The sequence below is a fragment of the Dama dama genome, chromosome 19 (genome assembly GCF_033118175.1).
Source record: "Dama dama isolate Ldn47 chromosome 19, ASM3311817v1, whole genome shotgun sequence".
Lineage (NCBI taxonomy): Eukaryota > Metazoa > Chordata > Mammalia > Artiodactyla > Cervidae > Dama > Dama dama.
This window is the reverse complement of record NC_083699.1, coordinates 61,427,796-61,444,381: the sequence shown is the minus strand read 5'-3', so window position 1 is coordinate 61,444,381 and position 16,586 is coordinate 61,427,796. Positions and strand designations below refer to the sequence as shown.

The 16,586-nt window shown below is 45.4% G+C and overlaps 1 long non-coding RNA gene and 1 pseudogene across 1 annotated transcript; one reads left to right on the top strand and one right to left on the bottom strand.

The window, feature by feature from the left end:
- Window positions 1-206: 206 nt before the first annotated feature.
- Window positions 207-2,830, bottom strand: LOC133073974 (nuclear receptor subfamily 2 group C member 2-like; annotated as a pseudogene).
- A 2,049-nt stretch (window positions 2,831-4,879) lies between these two features.
- On the top strand, window positions 4,880-8,037 carry LOC133073975 (uncharacterized). Its single transcript, XR_009697069.1, has 3 exons — window positions 4,880-5,349; window positions 5,463-6,918; window positions 7,463-8,037. It is a non-coding gene; the product is annotated as an uncharacterized LOC133073975 (long non-coding RNA).
- The last annotated feature ends 8,549 nt before the right edge of the window (window positions 8,038-16,586 follow it).

The window sequence follows — 16,586 nt, the reverse complement described above, 5'->3', positions numbered from 1 at the left end:
AACTGCTTTCTTAAATATAATGAGAAAACCATCACAAACAATATTAATGCAAATTATTGTAAGTATGAGGCAAAAGGGCTTATAATCCTTTGGCTTTATTCCTCTTTGGAAGAGGTCAGGAGAATATTGGCTTAAATTCTGTCATCCTTATCTACTTACTTTACTGTGTTCTTAAAAACAGTATTCATAAAACTTCTAAGGTGACAAGTTGAGCATTCAATGAAATGTTAATGGCAAATTACTTGCAAATGTCTATCTTAAGGTGTTTAAAAAATGATTTGGAATTTACCATGGAATATAAGGATTCTTTGGGCTTCACTGGTGCTTCAGTGGTAAAGAAGACACAGGTTCTATCCCTGGGTCAGGAAGATTCCCTGGAACAGGAAATGGCAACCCACTCCAGTATTCTTGCCTGGGAAATCTCATGGACAGAGGAGCCTGGTGGGCTACAGTCCATGGGGTCCCAAGAGTCAGACAGCAACTAAACAGCAATAACAGCAAATAAGGCGGCTTTGTTTTTCAAGAGCCTTATCTTGAAAGTTTTCTTTAATACTAGTCTCTGACATTATAAGATTTTTGTTTTTTGTGCTTTGACAATTTCTAAATACAAGCTGAATTAAAAGATTGTTCCAGAAATCTGCTGCTTCATCAGAAGGCATTCGAACATTTCTTACAGCAGGAAAGAATCCTATTAGTCTTTTAGTTGCTAATGTATGAATCATAACAGTTAAGAAAAAACCAGGTGGAAAATGACTAATACGCTGGAAATATTTGCATGTACAGAATACCACTGCTTCATTCTCTCTGTGTCTGAGCTGGGAGGGTCCCTGTGCTTCTTTCTCAGCAGGTGTGTGGTGTGCTCTGTAGATTGGCATCAGTGACCTGGCTGTTATGCTCTGCCATCTGCTTAAGGAAGTAAGGGATTATACTGTCTATGGAAGCATTGCCCATGTGACCAGTAAAAAGCATTCTTTGGTTATGTTAGTGCTCATCAGCCTGAGTGCCCACAGGCGGTTGAGGATTTGGGCCAGTCAGTAGGTGTCTTCCAAGTGGGTTTTCTGAACACAATCCTCCAACTCCATCTATGGCTTCCTTCAAATTTTAAAATCTGGCTTGTGCTGGCCAAATCTGGATTAGTTCAGTTCAGTCGCTCATTCGTATCTGACTTTTTGCAACCCCTTGGACTGCAGCACACCAGGCCTCCCTGTCCATCACCAACTCCCAGAGCCAACTCAAACTCATGTCCATCGGGTTGGTGATGCCATCCAACCATCTCATTCTCTGTTGTCCCCTTCTCCTCCTGCCGCCAATCCCTCCCAGCATCAGGGTCTTTTCCAGCGAGTCAGTTCTTTGCATCAGGTGGTCAAAGTACTAGAGTTTCAGCTTAAGCATCAGTTCTTTCAATGAATATTCAGGACTGATTTCCTTTAGGATGGACTGGTTGGATCTCCTTGCAGTCCAAGGGATTCTCAAGAGTTTTCTCCAGCACCACAGTTCGAAAGCATCAATTCTTCGCTGCTCAGCTTTCATTATAGTCTGACTCTCACATCCATACAGGACTACTGAAAAAACCATAGCTTTGACTAGATGGACCTTTGTTGGTAAAGTAATGTCTCTGATTTTTAATATGCTGTCTAGGTTGGTCATAGCTTTTCTTCCAAGGAGCAAGCGACTATTAATTTCATGGCTGCAGTCACCATCTGCAGTGATTTTGGAGCCCCCAAAATAAAGTCTGTCACTGTTTCCATTGTTTCCCCATCTATTTGTCATGAAGTGATGATACCAGATGCCATGATCTTAGTTTTTTGAATGCTGGATTCAAAAACCTGGATGCTGGGGACTGAAGAAAGCTATAGCTGGAAGATATGCACACTCATAGCCATCTATACCCAGCTTTGCTCTTCTGTTACATGGCTCCTGAAACTCCCAGGTGTGCTCCATGACTGACTTCATCCACTTGCCAGAAGGTTTATCTTCCTGGATATTGTTCTGCAGCTGATTGACTATGGGCACAGGGTAGTGGGAGACTTATGTTCTGGGCCAGGCCAGGGTTGAAGAGCTCATTTGAGCAGGCTGGCACCAGGCTGGTTTGGCAATCCTGCCCAAGTGTCTGAAGGGCTAGGATTAACCTAGCTCAGTGCACAGAGAGGAAAAACAGGCAGAAGTAGACTTGAGAGGTAGTGCACGTTGAGGTACTCTGGAATTGGGCTGGTCACATGATGTGAATGCTTCAAAGAAGGAGGGCTTTGGCCCCAGTGATGAGTGTGGACTGGTCTCTAATGATGACATAGATGTTCCCTCCTCCGCTGGCATCTGTCTCACCTGCCAGGCTTGGAGGCGAGGAGCTGTCTGAGTTTTTCAGTGTTTTGGCTAAAGTATCACAAGTGAGTGATCTCACTTGCCGATTGATGCTCCTGGGATATTTCTGAAGCATCACCACTGATAAGGGATTCACTTCAGTTGACAAAGGACGTTACTTCATTTGCCGGTGTGCTCAGATCTGGCTTGTTTCAGCCCTGGAATCCACAGTTAGGTGAAGGGTACCATCCTCGTGTATGAGGAGCTGCACCCAGTTCACAAGCATCCTGGATCAAGTCCTGTTTGTCTTATTCCCCTGTATCTGCCACAAGTGTGGGAGTGGCAGTCAGAGGGTTTCTCAGAGCCTCTGGCTGAAGGATTTTCTCAGTTTCAGCAGCACAGCTGCTTGGTTTCTCCCTTTGCACCTCAAAGGGCTTCTGTTCACCAGTCCCAGACTCTTGGTTTATCCCTCCGCCTTCAGTCACCATAAGTTGTCTGTGAGCCTGGGCACTTTGATCTTGTACATCCACAGAGCAGCATTCATGGATGATGCTTGTGGTTCACTCCCTGCATGTGGGCATAGTGTAATTTCCTGCACATGGCTTTCTTCTTCATCAGATTCTACGTGTAGCACAGAGTACGCAGCAAGGTCTTGTACACGGTAGACCTGTCACAGAGTTTAGGGGTACTCTGACTGTCGATAGGTATTTCATTAAATGCCGGTCAGTGTCAGGGCTGTTGCTGTGGGGAGACGTGCCACAATGGTATTCAAGAACCTTATTTCAGGGACTTCCCTGGTGGCCCAGTGGTTAGGAACCTGCCTGCCAGTGCAGGGGACATGGGTTCAATCCCTGGTCTGGGAAGATCCCACGTGCCATGGAACAACTAAGCCCGTGAGCCACGGCTGTTGAGCCTATGCTCCAGAGCCCAGGAGCCAGGCCTGCTGAGCCCTCGCGCTGCACCTTCTGAAGCCCGGGCTCCGCCTCCTGAAGCCAGGGCGCCACACCAAGAGTGGCCCCTGCTTGCTGCACCATAAGTAAAAAAAAGGCCATGCACAGCCTGGTTAATTTTATTTAAGTTAATTAATTTAAGAAGAACCTTATTTCAAAATTATACAAGCCCTTGCTGTAGCTTGATAGGCTGGTGTATACGTACACTCAAACCATAATCTTTGCTGATACGCATTTTGCAGTCTGTTTATATAATTAAAGCAACTAGGTATTCCTCATATGCTTTTCTGACATCAACACACAGTCCCCTGACCCCTCTAAATTTTGGGGATGGCAGGCTCTCCTTTTCATCAGTCAGTCAGTCAGGATTGGTCAGAAGTGCTGAAGTACAGAGACAATGGAGGATTATTCTGTGACATTGACTCAACTGTATCATTTTACTCTTCTTTGGGGATTTGAAAGAGGAGGGCATGCATGGGAAGTCTCCGGAAGAGTAACTTTTTTGCAGTTAAAACTATGACCACTTTCTCCTACATAATATTACAAATCTTGACTACTCTGAGGATGTCAGTCTGTTTTGATAGTAACAGGGAAGAGAGAACCAGGAATGTGGGAAAGGATTAGAACCGGACTTTTAAGTGTCTTAGAGGAAATCATTTCTATTTTATTTCATGAGAAAATATAAACATTATCTTAAAATAATGTAAACCTTGCAAGCAGTTGGAAATAAGATATTAAATATATTTGGTAAATTGCTTATGATTCATTAATTCTCAAATGTTAAATATTACCCCATAAAAGTTAGCTTTATGTGACTAAATGTAATGTTTTAAAAGAGGGATTGGTTTTATAATACAATCTGGAAGCTTAACTTTTTATGAATAAAAAGTTCACTGAAGATTTTCCTCTGGAATAGTTTCATAAAGAGGACAGGACAAATATCTATAACTTTTAATATTCTAATGTTGAAAAGGTTATTAGTATGTTAGTAAAATCAATACATTGTTTTGTACTAATAATAACTGGAATGCTTTAAACTAGTTTCTGTTTTTTGTGTCATCTTTTCAAAGGAATTTTTGTTCTGTTTATATTGTTAACCTTTTTTTTTTTAAAGAATTTCAGATTTACAGAAAAGTTGCAAAAGTAGTGCAAAGATCCATTGGGTTCTATATATCCTTCAGTCAGATTTTCCAGTTGTTAACAATGTCCATATTTGCATTCATTTTTTTTCTCTCTCTACACACACACACACACACACACACACACACAAATAAATACATATACATACATAGACTGTGGATTTAATTTTTTCCTGAACTTACTTGAAAATAAGTTGCATACATGATGCCCTGTAGCCTTTCATATTCAGAGTGTATTTACAAGGCAAATATAAAAATTAAGAAATTGACATTCATATAACTTGACCATCTAATCCATAGATTCTGCTCAAAATTTGCCTATTTTCTCCAAACTTTCCATTATGAGTTCAAGATCTAACTCTGGACCATGCAGCATTTACTTGTCACTCCAGCTTGGAGCAGCCCCTAAATCTTTGTCCTTCATGACTGTGATGTTTTTGAAGAGTAAATGCCACATTGTAGAATCTCTCTTCATTTGGTATTGCCTTATGTTTCTTCATAATTTATGCATTATGAGCAACAATTGTCTTATCTGTTTGAATGTTTATTTTTGTATCTGTTACATAAAATAGATAATTTGTCAGTAGTGTAACACATGTGTATGATTTATAAACAAACAAAAAGAGCTATGTGCTTAAATATTTTTCCATACAATTTATTCATTCATTTCTTTATTATTGGCCACACCCACATCACACAGGATCTTAGTTCCCTGACCAGGGATCAAATCCACATCCCCTGTATTGGGAGCACGGAGTCTTAACCACTGGACCACCAGGAAGGACCCTTTTTTAATTGATGGTGATACATGGAGATAAAGACTTGGAGGCTGCTTTACTAAGTGGTAAGGAGGATAACCAGCCACAATCTAGGAGCTAGAGCCTAGAAAGACGCTGGAGCATTTCAACTGGGAAATTACTGTGGGAGCCCAGGAGCTTTGAGCTGAATTATTCTGGCTCTGGGTAAGCACATGATTTGTCTTGCATCATTATGTGATCAGATGCTTTAATGAAAAAACTTGGTTTAGCATTTGATTATGTAGAAATTCAAAAGTGTATGTTTTCAATTTATTTAGATACTTGATATTGGCTGTCATGGCTGAAAAAGTTCTTCCAACAATGTGCTAACCAAAATGGAAAAATTATATCTTTCACTGTGCTTTCAAAATTGTAATTGTCATTGTTTAAAGTCAGACATCTTGGAGTGAGAAGTCAAGTGGGCCTTAGGAAGCATCTCTACCAACAAAGCTAGTGGAGGTGATAGAATTCCAGTTGAGCTATTTCAAATCCTAAAAGATGATGCTGTAGAAGTGCTGCACTCAATATGCCAGCAAATTTGGAAAACTCAGCAGTGGCCACAAGACTGGAAAAGGTCAGTTTTCATTCCAGTCCCAAAGAAAGGCAATGTCAAAGAATGCTCAAACTACCGCACAATTGCACTCATTTCACACGCTAGCAAAGTAATGCTCAAAATTCTCCGAGCTAGGCTTCAACAGTATGTGAATTGAGAACTTACAGATGTTCAAGCTGGATTTAGGAAGGGCAGAAGAATCAGAGATCAAATTGCCAATGCCCATTGGGTCATTAAAAAGCAAGAGAATTACAGGAAAATGTCTACTTCTGCTTTATTGATTATGCCAAAGCCTTTGTGTAGATCACAACAAACTGTGGAAAATTCTTCAAGAGAAGGGAATACCAGACCACCTTACCTGCCTCATGAGAAATGTGTATGCAGGTCAAGAAGCAACAGTTAGAACCAGACATGGAACAACAGACTAGTTCCAAATTGGGAAAGGAGTACGTCAAGGCTGTATATTGTCACCCTGCTTATTTAACTGATAGGCAGAGTACGTCATGCAAAGTGCCAGGTGGATGAAGCTCAAATTGGAATCAAGATTGCCAGGAGAAATATCAACAACCTCAGATATGCAGATGACACCACCCTATGGCAGAAAGCAAAGAGGAACTAAAGTCTGTTGATGAAAGTGAAAGAGGAGAGTGAAAGAGCTGGCTTAAAACTCAACATTCAAAAAATGAAGATCATGGCATCTAGTCCCATCACTTCATGGCAAATAGATGGGGAAACGATGGAAACAGTGACAAACTTTATTTTCTTGAGCTCCAAAATCACTGCAGATGGTGACTGTAGCAATGAAATTAAAAGTTGCTTGCTCCTTGGAAGAAAAGCTATGACCAACCTAGACAGCATATTAAAAAGCAGAGACATGACTTTGCCAACAAAGGTCTATCTAGTCAAAGCTATGGTTTTCCCAGTACTCATGTATGGATGTGAGAATTGGACCATAAAGAAAGCTGAGCACTGAAGAATTGATGCTTTTGAACTGTGGTGTTGGAGAAGACTCTTGAGAGTCCCTTGGACTAGAAGGAGATCCAACCAGTCCATCCTAAAGGAGATCAGTCCTGAATATTCATTGGAAGGACTGATGCTGAAGCTGAAACTCCAATACTTTGGCCACCTGATGCGAAGAGCTGACTCACTGGAAAAGATCCTGATGCTGGGAAAGACTGAAGGTAGGAGGAGAAGGGGACGACAGAGGGTGAGATGGTTGGATGGCATCACCAATGTGATGGACATGAGTTTGAGCAAGCTCTGGAAGTTGGTGATGGACAGGGAGTCCTGGTGTGCTGCAGTCCATGGGGTCACTGTAAGGTACAGTTTGGGCGAGGCAGAAAAGGAAGGATGACCTCAACAGAAGTAGGTTACCTTTATTCAGGCAAGGAGGGGCGACAGTCGGCCTAACGACCAGGCTGAGCACCGAGAAGGGATCAGGGAGGCTTCATCCTTATAGGGAGGTTTGTGGAAGCGATTAGGGAAACGTTAATCAGGCAGGATATTTTGAGTATTCTTTTGTTGAGATGACATTTGTAGTTGGGCAGGGGGTGATAAGTCTTCTGGGCAGGTGTAGGGGGGGGAAGGTTTCTGGACAGGGGTTGATAAGTCCCAGATAGATGCAACCGGCCTGGAGCATCAGGGTGGAACTAAAGTTCTGTTTTGTTTTCTCTGAAGTTAGATGATTCAGCAAGAAGCCTCTGAGACTGTTGTTCTCTTTTCTAGGCCCAGAAGACTCCTTCAGTCACAGAGAGTCGGACATGACTGAGCGACTGAACTGAACTGTCCACTAATTGTCACTGTAACCGAAGTCAACACATTTGGATCAGTTAATTTCTTTGTAAGAGAAAAGTGAAGACCTCATTTTGCAGTCAGTCAGTTCTTTCAGGCACTTTTCCACAATCTCTCCTGCAGTCCTCTATGGGGTTACTTTTGTGGACACTGGCGCATTTCTCCCAGTCCTTTACGCCATGTTGGTGGCTGGCAGGCCATTCTAGGTATAGCACTCAGTGGAAGAAGGACACCTCACCAGGGGCAGCTCTCCGTCAACAACTGGTTGGTGCTGGATTAAAGGTGGGCTGACTTGCTGAGAGCTGAGACTGCACTGAACGGCCATCACAGGCCCAGAGCTGTGCAACGCATTGGTTAAGGACCTTGTGGGAACTGCGTCTCAGTTCAGTTCCTCCTCCTGCCTCCGTCGTGTCCCCGCAGTTGACCTTAAGGGCGCTCCCCAGTAGCATTTCTATATGTGACTGTTCCTGTCAGAATCCGTTTCCCAGGGAACCTGATCTAAGAACGTTACCCTCTAAAAAAGAGTGCAAAGAGTCCCCTATGTTTTAAAATGTCTTGTTTTTATAAATCTAACATCACCTACAACATCCATTGCTGTCTTTTGGCTTCATCGTCTTTGCTACCAATAGCTTGCCTGTGAATGACAGAGGGAATACATTCCATGTGGGGTATCAATACTTTATCTGTACCTTTGCTTGGGAATTTCTAAAATTCATTTGAAGTAGTTTTCTGAACTTGTCTATATATTGTAGGTTTTCTAAAAGATGTTATCTTTAGCTGAGGGAAAATATTATTTGGTCCTTTGTGTGTGTGTGTGTGGTTCATAAAAAATAGTTCTTCATGTGTTTTGTCATTGGAAACAGAATCCAGAGAATACCATAAGCTTAAATGTGTTTGAAACATCAGTGCTTCATCCAAATATATAGCAAACATTCAACACTATGTGATTTGTTCCAACATTTGCTTCTTTACCCTTCTATAATGCTTTCCACATATCATACAACAATATTTGACTAACAAAGATACACATTTTGGGTTTCACCATATGCTGTTTTTGGTATTATTTCAGCCACTTTAACTGTGACAGAACAAGTGTTTCCTCAATGGATGTGGCTGTGCTTTTGTAAAATACCTTTGCTTTAAAATGAGAAACCTCAAAAGAAGCTTCTAAATACATATATTACTACATTTCACAATACTGTAGAATTCTGTGTGTAGTGTTGCATGATTGGAGAAATCCCTGAAAAACTGTAAGGGTTTTTCTTCAGGTCTGAGATGCTTAGTTTTAACCTATCCTATTCATCTTTATGGCATCATGCTACCATTTGCTATGTCTGTTTCTGGCAATATGGTAAACTAGATTACCCAGAAAGCTTCCTGTTATAAAATGCTCTCACATATTAATGAAAATATAAAAAAGAATCATTTTAAAATGTGTAACTGAGGCAGAAAGCATGTAAGAACATTTCCAGTGGACTAAAAATGAAGTATGAACTGAAAACCAGAGCTGAAACCACACTGGAAGGTGCTTTGACAGCCTGGGGCGTGGGATCAGAAGATGGCTACATGGAATCCTTCTCAGTCGCATAGAGGTTTAGACCTCAGGACCTACACAAGAATAGGGGATAATGCCTTGGGACTCTTACAAGTTTAAAGGCTGCATTTGAGACTCCCACAGAAAGCTGGGGCCTTTGAAGATTCACACTAGAAAACTTACCCACTGGTGCAGAATAGTGTCTGAAGGACATTTGTATGTTTTTATTCAGATTTTAGATAGAAAAAATTTTTCCTGAAAATCCGTAACTATATCACTATCTTCACCCAGAGTTGGGATTGAAATCTTTCTGTCAGTATGGTTTTAGGAAACTCCAAGTCAATAAACTAACGTAAGAGATCCATGCCTCCTGTGAAAATCCTGGGCTTCTGGCAAAGTAAATGTAAACCTCTCAGGAGGCACGCCCTCCTAGAGTTCTGAGAGTGCTGGAGAGCTCACAGCACAAAATGACAAAGCATGTGAGGGAAGACTTAACACTGTTTGAGGCAGTGTCCTCAGCGAGCTGCTGTAACCCACTCAAGAGCTTCAGATTAGAGAACTACTGAGGAGTAAAAATTAAATAAGGATGCCTAAATCAGTGAGATTCAAGGGTGACTCCTAGAGCTTTCGGAAGGGTGATGCTGAGACTTCCTGAGACGGGAAAGACTAAAGCAGAAGAAGCTTTTGTGGGGGGCATAAATCCGGAGTTTGGATTTTTACATCATCATTTTGAGATATCTACTAGCTATTCAAGAAATAAGACCTTTACAGGCAGCTGGATCTGTCCGTCCATCCGTCCATCTATCTGTTTACCTGTCAACTACCTCTAACTCTTTTCTGCAGATCTCTCTGTATATACATCTGGACTTCTGAGTATGGACATTTGGCTTGTGGTTGGCCTCTGCTGACTTCTCCCACTACAATTCCCTCCAGCTCCCCACAGGCCTGGGGCCCCCTTTCGGCCCTTTGAATGTCAAGGACTCTCAACTATTGTTGCATCTGGAACTACCTGGGTGAGATTTTAAAAATCCCGATGCCTGGGTGCCTGGGTTGCATCCTGTTATATCAGCCTGTTTGAGGGTGGAGCCAGGCATCAGTTCAGTTCAGTCACTTAGTTGTGTCCGACTCTTTGTGACCCCATGAATTGCAGCACGCCAGACCTCCCTGTCCATCACCAACTCCTGGCGTCCACCCAAACCCATGTCCATCGAGTTGGTGATGCCATCCAACCATCTCATCCTCTCTCGTCCCCTTCTCCTCCTGCCCTCCATCTTTCCCAGCATCAGGGTCTTTTCAAATGAGTCAGCTCTTTGCATCAGGTTGCCAAAGTATTGGAGTTTCAGCTTCATCATCAGTCCTTCCAATGAACACCCAGGACTGATCTCCTTTAGGATGGACTGGTTGGATCTCCTTGCTGTCCAAGGGGCCCTCAAGAGTCTTCTCCAACACCACAGTTCAAAAGCATCAATTCTTCAGTGCTCAGCTTTCTTTATAGTCCAACTTTGACATCCATACATTATCACTGGAAAAACCATAGTACCTTACACATTTTTACCCAGTTTTATTGAGAAATAATTGACACACGTCACTGTATGAGTTTAAGGCATAGAGCATGATGGTTTGATTTACATATAGTGTAAAATGTTTATTGCAGTACATTCAGCTAACGTCCATCGTCTCACATAGATACACTAGAAAAAGAAGAGAAAGAAGGAAAGTGATTTTCTCCTTGAGTGGAGAACACTTAGGAGGTGCTGTCTTCACAACTTTCCTATCATAGAGCAATGTTCGCAGTGGTCAGCATGTTGTACTTCACGTTCCAGTACTTGTTTACCATATGGCTAGAAATGTGTGAAGTGAAGTGAAGTCGCGACTCTTTGCGACCCCGTGGACTGTAGCCTACCAGGCTCCTCATCCATGGAATTTTCCAGGTAAGAGTACTGGAGTGGGTTGCCATTTCCTTCTCCAGGGGAACTTCCCGATCCAGGGATTGAACCCGGGCCTCCTGCATTGTAGGCAGATGCTTTACCCTCTGAGCCACCGGGCCGGGGAATGTGTATATTTATTTCACATGGCTGCTCCTGGGTCTTTGTTGCTGTGTATGGGCTTCCTCTAGTTGCTGCGAGCCGGCGGGGCCTTCTCTTCCCGCAGGGCTTCTCTGGCTGCAGAGCGCAGGCTTCTGTGCCCCGGCTTCAGCAGTGGTGGTGCGCGGGCTCGGCGGCGGTGGCCCGCAGGCTCTGGAGTGCAGAGCACGGGCTTAGCCGCCCCACGGCACGTGGGGCCTTCCTGGACCGGGGATCGAACTCATCCCCTGCATTGGCAGGCAGGTTCTTAACTACTGGACCACCAGGAAGTTGCTAGAAATGTGTAATTTGTCCCCTTTGGCCACCTTCTTGCAGTCCCCTCTCGTTTTACCCTCTGCCTCAGGTACCACATGCCTGATCTTTTTTCTGTGAGTTTTTTTTGGTTGTGTTTTTTCAGAGTCTGCATGTGAGATTATACAGTGATTGTCTTTCTCTGTCTGACTTATTTCCCTTAATATAATGCCTTCAGGTTTCATCCATTTTGTCACAAATGGTAGGATTTCCTTATTTTGAAAGGCTGAATAATACTCCATTTCATGTGTATCTTGTATAAAGATATATGTACACACACACACACACACACACACACACAACTTCTTTGTTCATCCATCTACTGATGGACACACAGCTTGCTTCCGCGCTTTGCCTGTTTTAAATAATGCTGCCTTGCTATGAACATGGGGGTGCAGATAACTGTGAGGCTGTCATGGCTAATGCCATGGCAGGCAGCCTAGATTAGGAGTAGGCCTGGTTTCCCCGGGTAACATAATTATCAGGCCTCCTGGAGCCAGCCAATCAACATATGCCTAGCCAGAGAAAAGGGAACCTATCAAGGGAAAGCTAAAACCCCACGTTGGGCCAACAAAAATGACCTTGCAACTGTGTAACCAATCTGCTTACGCCAACTACCCACTGTGTAACCAATCTGATTGTGCCAACTACCTGCTGCTTATTTTGACCTAATAAATACCCGAGAGAACTGGGGCTCGGGGCCTTTCGTCCTCACACACCTGGTGAGGGCGGGAGGCCCTGGCTCGAGTCAGTAATAAATTCCCCTATTGCGAGTTGCATTGTTTCGAGGAGTCTTCTTTCCCGACCAGGGACTTGGACTACGGGCAGAACTTTTGGGGGCTCGTCCGGGATCCCTTGACCAGGGAAGAACGCTCTTTGGAACAAAGGGGAAAAAAAGATAGGGAATAGCACCGGTGCTCAGGCAGGTTTAGAAAAAGACCAGAGTAAAGCCGAGGCCCTGCTGTGAAGCGGGAAGGTGTCTGGCGCAGAAAAAGACCAGAGTAAAGCCGAGGCCCTGCTGTGAAGCAGGAAGGTGTCTGGCGCAGAAAAAGACCAGAGTAAAGCCGAGGCCCTGCTGTGAAGCGGGAAGGTGTCTGGCGCAGAAAAAGACCAGAGTAAAGCCGAGGCCCTGCTGTGAAGCGGGAAGGTGTCTGGCGCAGAAAAAGACCAGAGTAAAGCCGAGGCCCTGCTGTGAAGCGGGAAGGTGTCTGGCGCAGAAAAAGACCAGAGTAAAGCCGAGGCCCTGCTGTGAAGCGGGAAGGTGTCTGGCGCAGAAAAAGACCAGAGTAAATCCGGGGCCCTGCTGTGAAGCAGGAAGGTGTCTGGCCTTAGGGAAAGCTTTCCATGAGGGAACGGACTAGCCGTTCTGGCTGGCGTGAGGCCGAGGCCAGCGAGCGCACTGGGAGGCAGCCAGCTCTGCGGGAAGGAGACCCCCTCTCCTAAACCCGAATCTGGGGAACAGTGGATGCCATACGGTAAGGTGACCCTTGTTCCAGAGGATCTGTGTCGTCAGCCGATGTATGTCTGTCTGTGTGTTTTTCTGTATAACTGCCGGCATTGTCTCCTGTCTCATTGTTCTCTGGTGTGTCGCTGTCTACTTCTTCCTATAAAGCCTTGGAGCCTCATTTCTGTTTCTGGGAGTTTCAGTGAACAGGCAGACAGTTGTCGGGGCAACTGACGAGTCCCAGCCAGGGCTACTCCCTGGCGGATTCTGAAGGCCTCCCAACAAGTCAGCCCCAGTAACGGGAGCCCGAGAGGGTGAAACTCCTTTCTTTTTTCTCGTATTCTAAACCGAGAATCTGGCCAAATAAAAACCCATCTGTGTGGGCACGGGACAGGCACTTAAGAGCCAATAGGGTGCCTGCCACTGGAAGACTCCCGTGAAAGGATAAGGGGGTCACGGAATGGGCTAGAAACCCTTAGGGTGCCCGCCCCCAGCAAGAAAACTTCCGTGCAACGACTAAGGCACTCAAATAGTTCCACAAAGCATACCACAAGCCCAACCTCCTGGCCGCCACCACTCCTGATAGGATTTATTGGTGGTAATTCTCGGTGACTTTCTTCTGACTCTCGTTATGGGGCAAAGAAAATCTACCTCACTCTCTCTCATGACTGATCATTTCTCGGATGTCAGGGCTAGGATGTATGATCTGTTGCTACTGGTTACAAAGAGTAAATTAATAACCTTTTGCTCTACAGAGTGGCCCACCTTCCAAGTTGGATGGCCTCCAGAGGGAACTTTTCAACCTTCTATTATTCGGGCGGTGAAAAAAAAAGTTATGGCTCCTGATCCCTGGGGCCACCCGAGCCAAGTCCCATATGTTATGGTCTGGCAAGATCTAGTAAAAGATCCGCCTGAATGGTTAAAACCTTTTGTTCACAAACTCCCTGATTCTCCTAATGTACAGGCCCTGGTTATGAAAACTCCCACTGCCCCAGAGAAAGCCAAAAAGAATAAGGGCCCAAAACCGGTCTTGCAGGAATCCTCGGACCGGAACCTGATTGACTTGGAGACGGAAATTAGGCCCCCGCCATATGCCCCTCCTCCGTTGCAGGTTCCCCCGGGAGGAGGAGCCGCCCCCCCCACCCCCCCCCCCCACCCCCGATGAATCGGAAGGGACAAGGGAATCCCGACCCCGGAGAAAGAATAGAGGAAATAGGGGTGAGCAGGATCATGGGGAACCTTCATCTACTGTACAGACACTCCCCGTCCGGGTGGGACCAGCTAACCCGGATGGAGAGCGAACCTATCAATACTGGCCCTTTTCCATTTTGTTCACTCATAACCCCACCTGGGATGATTGCCAGCAGCTGTTGCAGGTGCTCTTCACCACGGAAGAACGGGAGCGAATCCTGGCAGAGGGGCGGAAACGGGTCCCGGGGGTCGACAGGAGACCAACCGCCCAGCCTCATCTCGCCGATGAGGGGTTTCCTCTCTTGTGGCCTAACTGGGATTTTGAGCAAGTGGAAGGTAGGGAGCGTCTCCGAGTGTACCGCCAGACTCTAATGGCTGGCCTGAGGGCCACAGCTAGGAAGCCGACAAACTTGGCAAAGGTAAATTTAATAAGGCAAGAGCCCACTGAGAGCCTGTCAGCCTTCCTAAAGAGGCTAATGGAAGCCTTTAGGCAATATACACCTATGGACCCCCAGGCTGAGGAATCATGCGCTGCAGTTCTACTAGTGTTTGTGAATCAGGCAGCCCCAGATATTAGGAGGAAATTACAAAAGATGGAGGGGTTAAGAGAACAGACAATACAAGACTTACTGAAAGCAGCTGAAAAGGTATTTAATAATAGGGAGACCCCAGAAGAAAGGGAGGAACGACTTCGTCGGGAGGAAAGGGAACTAGCTGAGAAGATCAGGAAAGAAGATAGGGAACATAGGGCAAAGGAAAACCAGAAAAACCAGAGAGAGCTAGCCAAGATTCTTTTTGCGGGGATGAAGGCCGGAACAAAATTGAGGGAGCCTCAAGGCCCCCAGACGGGAGAAACAGAGAGACCAAAAAGGCAGGCCCTAAGAAAGATCAGTGCGCTTACTGCAAAGAACAGGGGCACTAGAAAAAAGAGTGCCCTAAGAGGGACCTAAAGAGAAGAACAACCCAGAGAGAGAGAATTTCCCCTGAAACTCAAATTCTATATGCGGGGGAAGACAGTGACTAGGGGAGTCAAGACTTGGCACCCCTCCCCGAGTCCTGGGTAACCATATATATGGAGGGGAAACCCATTGGCTTCATGGTGGACACTGGCGCCCAACACTCTGTTTTAAATCAAAAACTGGGACCAATGTCTAAAAAAACCAGCTTGGTGCAGGGAGCCATGGGGACAAAAAAAATATTGTTGGACCACAGAACGGAAAGTAAATCTGGGGACCCATCAGGTGTCCCATTCGTTTTTGGTGATACCAGAATGCCCAGCCCCTCTACTTGGACGGGACTTGTTGACTAAAGTTAATGCTCAGATCCATTTTGACCCTGGGAGAATGTCAGTCACGGATGGACTTAGACAGCCGATACATGTCTTGTCTCTAGCTTTAAGAGATGAATACAGTCTTTTTGTGCCTAAGCCCTCAGAGGTTATAGCACCAGATATACAACCGTGGGTCCACAAATACCCGTTGGCATGGGCAGAAACAGCAGGAATGGGACTGGCTAAACAGAGACATCCAGTCGTCATCGAACTAAAAGCCGAGGCGACTCCTGTGAGGGTGAGGCAATACTCTATGAGCCAGGAGGCTCGGGGGGGGATCACTCCCCACATTCGATGGCTCATGGATGCCGGAATTCTCAAGCGGTGCCAATCCCCTTGGAACACCCCCTTACTACCAGTGAAGAAGCCAGGGAGTACGGATTACAGACCTGTCCAGGACCTACGAGAAGTCAACAAGCGGGTGAGTGACATACACCCTACTGTCCCCAACCCGTATACCCTCCTGAGCAGTCTGCTGCCTGAGTACACTTGGTACACTGTGTTGGACTTGAAAGATGCTTTTTCAGCCTACCCCTGGCAGCCCAGAGCCAGGAGATATTTGCCTTTGAGTGGACTGAGGGGGAAGGCCAACCGGTAGTACAACTAACTTGGACCCGCCTCCCACAAGGGTTCAAAAACTCCCCTACCTTGTTTAATGAGGCTTTGAGTGAGGACCTCTATGAATATCGGACTTGCCACCCCGAGGTCATCCTGCTGCAATATGTGGATGACCTTATGTTGGCTGGAACCACAGAGGAGGCATGCAGCCATGCCACCGGTGACATCTTACAGACTCTAGGCACCTTGGGATATCGTGCTAGCCCAAAGAAGGCACAAATATCCCGGCAAGAGGTCACCTATTTGGGGTATAAGATCAGGCAGGGGCAAAGGTGGCTAACTCAGGCCATGAAGAAAACAATATTGCAGATACCGGAGCCCAAGACCCCCCACCAGATGAGAGAGTTTTTGGGGACTGTTAGATATTGTAGACTGTGGATCATGGGGTTTGCTGAAAAGGCCCGGCCCTCGTATGAGGGAAGTGAAGAGACCCCAAACTGGACTTGGAATGAGCCAATGAAACAGGCTTTCCAGACACTCAGACAGGCCCTACTAGAAGCGGCCAGCAGGGACTACGCCGCCCCCATATTAGCCGTGGGACTTCCACCTCCTGGTATGGGGACTCT